Raw genomic sequence first — 5,243 nt, forward strand, 5'->3', positions numbered from 1 at the left:
TATATTTATATCCATCCTAACATAAAACAAGAAAATCAATATTCATACTCTATCAATTACTCAATCATATAAAATTTAATACTTAATTTGATTTTTAAAATTTCAAATATTTATTTAAGCATATATTATGCTATTGTTATTTATTATTCAACTAATTTATGTATCAATTAAGTTTGGGTTGGATTTTCAAATGGATTTTATAATATTTATATTCAATTTAAAATAGTAATTGTATAAAAAAATAATAATTCCTCTATTCAAGTTCACTGGATAAACATCCATGAAATTTAGCTAAAGCTGTTATCTAATATAATGATAGATTTCATTACTAATAGTGTGTACTCCTTGTAAAATGGTTATGGATGTTTATGTTGGAAATTTGTTTTATTAACATCATTTAAATAAATTATTGTTGAATGAGTAATTAATTTTAAAACATCAATGATTTTTCTAGATTTAATTATTGATTTATGGTGGTTAATCAAAGGTTGATAATGGTAGGAATTATTCTTATTAATTTTGTAGCTTTTTAGTTTTTAAAATTCACTATAAAAAGAGGGTGAATTGAGAGTTTCTAACTTAAAGTTTTTATATTTTTTCACACTCTTTCTCATCTTATTTTTAGTGTTTTTATTCTCTTTTCTTCTTTATTTTTTTCCCTCAAAACTAGAGCTTAGGTTCATACTTTGTTAAAAAAAAATTTAGTTTTTTTATTTTGATTTAAAAACCTTGTTTCGAAGTGTATTCAAATTAAAATGATTTTGTTGAAATCTTGGGAGTCATATTGTAAATATTATAGTTGCATAAGTGATGAGTTACAAAGCCTTAAGGATAAAGAATTCATCTGTAACAACAATAAAAATTTCATTTATTTAAAGTGTTTTAACATTTAAGTATCCTTCTTTGTTTTAATTTAAGCGTTGTTAATTTTATTATTAGTATACATGCTAAGACTTTGATCTTATATATTTTACAAATTTGAATATATACTTAGTATGTATATTAATATATTTTTTTATATTTTTATATTTAAAGCGTGTTTATCTTGAATTTTATTTTGCATGTTTATAAATTGAAAATTATGTGCGCTCTAGACTTACCTTAACAACATTTTATGTTTTATATATTTTTATTATGATAAGCTAAATATCATTACTCATTAGTTTGATAGAATATAAGGTGTCTTTGCAACAGTCTGAATGGTCATACAAGCTGGCAAAAAATGCAAAAGTTTATATATATATCATTTGTCTCCAGCTTTACTAATGTCTTTTAAATATTGAATTTTTTTTATATCATAATTAATTTTTTATATCCATCTTTATGGAATGCGAATTTATATTGAAGATCTCTATATTTTCTTATGAGCATTTCTCATTGAGTATATAGTTATGAAAGCCTAAAAAATAGTAATAATAAATATAATAATATAATTAATTAGGTTTCTTATTTTATGCCTTTTTTATTATTTAAGGGTATTAAAATTAATAATGGGTATATTAATAATTATATAATAATTTAAAGAAAATAAAATTTTATAGTAACTTATGTTTTATTTGGTTAAATGATCAAAACCTACATAAAAAAAAAATATGAAGAGAAAGATCATCTAAAATCTTTTTTGTTTCTCTTATTAATTTAAGGTGAGTCTTCCTTATCTTCTAATTAAGTTTTTGCATGGATATCACAGTCATTGATAATAATTTAGTTTTATAATTTATTTTGATTTACTTTTTATAGAGTTATTATAATTTTATAACTCAAGTTATAAATTTGATATCTTAACCCAAGTTGTTTAAGGTCAATTCAATATATTATTATTTTAATATTAAAAAAAATACTATTTTGAAATTTTATTTAATCGAATATTATTTTTATGGATCGCATGAGTTGTTTTTGAACCAATAAAGTTAATCATGTTATATTGGATAAATATTTACAAGATTTAATTTTTTTTCTACTATAAAAAATAATATAAGTAATATTTAAATATTTTTTTTATATTAAAAAAATTAACTTAACTCGCAAGTATCAATAGTTAATGTTTGTGTATAACAGAAACTAATCACCACACATTACAAATATTATAATCGTGATAGGTCATAAGGAGGTTATATGACAGGCAGATGGCTCGCAAGGTCAGACAACGTTAGGGCAAACATCTAAGAGATGCTTTACGAATTCATTTCCGTTAAGGAAAATTGACTTTTTGGCTAGTTAAAAAAAAAATTATTTTTTCAGTACTTCAAGAAATAAAAAATTAATAAAAAATAACCGTGATAGACACACAATCGCTTACGCATGTTTAGATAGCTTGTTTCCCAAAACAATAGCTGGAACGTGGTCCCTTGACCGCCACCAACCCCAATCTCCTTAAAGCAGCGCCCACGTCACCCACCCAAAAACAGAGACACGAGCCAGTTGCAAGAGAGAGAAGGCTATATATATATATATAAAACAAATAAAATAGGTCTTGTAAGCCGATCCTCTTGTGATCTCCTTGATAATATTCAAACCAAAGCGAGACTATCGTGAACGGTTCATGCTTTTAATATATTCTAAAATAAAGTTTTTATAGTTTTATAAATGATAATGATAATGATTTAAAATATATTTATTTAAAAATATATTAAAATAATATTTTTTAAATTAATTTTTACATCAACACATTAAAACAATTTAAAGATATAACAATATTAATTTTAAATAAAATAAATTTTTTAAAAAATACTATTTCTCTAAAATCCCAAAGACATCATTTTCATGATTCATGATAATCCAATCCCTATCATGTGCTCATACATGGGGTGTTTTTGAAATTGTAAAACATTGTGATGATGTTATTATTATTTTTCTGAGATAATTATATAAATTTCTTAAATTTTTTATTGTGTTTTTATTTTTTCAATGTATTTTTAGAAATTATATTTTATATCTTAAATTAAATAAAAAATTAAAAAAAATAAAAAAAATCAGCAATTGTATATCATATATGAGAGAGATAAATCACACATCTACTTACACTCTTATATGTCTCTCTCAAAATTCATTATCTCTCTCCTAAAACCTAAAAATATGAACCTATAAGGAACATGATTAGAACGCTCAACAAGAGCATTGATCATACGGCCAAGTGTAAGCAAGCAAGCTTCCCTTGCTCTCCCCTACGAAAGTCGTTTCCTTTTGAATGAAAAAGCTCAAGTTGTAAAAATTAATTAACCAATATTTCATTTAAGCCATTAAGCCATTGTATTGATTATGAAGAAATTCAAGAGCATAATCTTTTACAAAAGGAATAGAAAAGAATTAAGTGTTTAAAAAGGAAAAGGAAACAAAGCTATTTGTTGATATAGTATTTGTTGATAAACTAAAACTTAAGGCATGATTTAGATTGGTTTGGCATGTTAATATAGCTCTTTCTATTTATTATTAGATCATACCGCTATAACACAACTGATCTTGATTCTAATTTTGTGTTTCTTTGCTTGGAGAAGAAGGAAAAGAAAAATATTTGAATTATTCAATTCTAGTGTTACAAATGTAGGGTATGGATTATGTAAATGAAGTGTTTGATTAAAAGCTTAATGCCAATTATCAAGTTTTAGTTCTTTTTAGACTTTGACAATGTTTTAATATTAATATTATAAGGGCTTTTTAGTTATTAAATAAAAAATAGAATGAAAGGATTTATCTTTTGATAATAAAGAATTATATTTTTTAGTTATTTATTAGTTTTTTGGACCTATACTATGTCACTAGTTGAATTATTTTTTTCAACCTTAAAAAAATATAAATACATTAAGAAGTTAAAATTTTGATGTACATCGGGCGAAATATTTTTAAAATACTTAAATGGTGACATATTAAAAGGAATATTTTTTTTTAAAAAAATATTGACACAACGACACATTGAATCGGCTTATACCAACCATAATTAACTTGCAAAACTCGAGATTTATGGTATGAGATTGTGATAAAACCATGAAAATTATATCAAAATAAATTAGAAAGCTCAATTATAATGAACCAAGTATTGAAGACCAAAAAAAAAAAAAAAATTAAATTAAAAAAAAACAAAAAAATAACTTGAGTAAACCTATATCGGTGGTTGGCACAACACCATGGGCCATGTCAAATTTCTTTAAACGTAAGAATAAAAAAGTTCAAGCAACACTAGGCTTTCTAAATAAGTAAGAAAAATTCAGGACCCGGGTTATTGAATTGAATGAGTTTAACAAGTTTGGCTAATTTAATCATATAAAAAAGAAAACCTTAATTTAATAATATGAAAAACCAAATAAATTCATAAGAATCTTCTAAACCTAAGTTAATCTTTGAAAATCATAATCTGTAAAATCTTAGACCCAAGCTCAATTAATAAGCTCAATTTCCAATCAATTTAATGTTGAAGGATAAAATAAAAATAAAAATCATCTAAAAAACATGTCACATAAAAAAATAGTAATAAAAAGAATGAGATCAAACCTGATAGAAAAAAAATAAAAGATGAAATTGTAAAAGAAAAATTAATTTTAGAAATCATCTCAAATAAAAAAGCATTAATTAAAATAATAGGAATCAAATTCGAGAGATGAAAAAATTAGACGATGAAAACAAAAATAAACTCCAATTTGAAATAATTTTCTTAAATAAAAAGATTGTCATTAAAAGAATAAAAATCAAATCTGAAAAGAAAAAAAAATAAAGGGATGTTGTGGAAAGACCTAGTGTGAAAAAAAAAACAAAAATCAAGTTAGTGCTAAATCAAATGAAATCACCATGCATATGTCATTTAGGAAGGTTAGCCTTACCTAGTTGAATAAAAAAACACCAAGGAAAGCTTTTTTTTTTTTCTCTTTAACTATTGCAAGTTGCTAGATGCACTACTTAATTATAGAAGAGATGAGGTTGCCCCAGCCAAGCCAATTATGGGTTTTAACATTGAACCTTTTAAGGAAAAATGAGAAAGAAGTCACACCTGATTCTAAATATAAATATGATACTCAACCTAATCATAACTATAATATTAAGTGTTTAATAATTGGCCATATACCTTTTTAATATTTAAACATGAAAGTTATAATTTTAAAGGATCATGACAAGATTGAGATCAAATGAGATGCTATCACTTGAGAATGCTAGTGACACGACAAAAAGATTGTTGTCTTCTCCCAAGTGCAGGAGTGTCGAAGTAATAAATAACCCGGCAAGACCGGGGTCGAACCACAGAGAGGTTAATTGTA

This window comes from Populus euphratica, unplaced genomic scaffold (assembly GCF_000495115.2).
Source record: "Populus euphratica unplaced genomic scaffold, PopEup_1.0 scaffold56.1, whole genome shotgun sequence".
NCBI classification, from domain to species: domain Eukaryota; kingdom Viridiplantae; phylum Streptophyta; class Magnoliopsida; order Malpighiales; family Salicaceae; genus Populus; species Populus euphratica.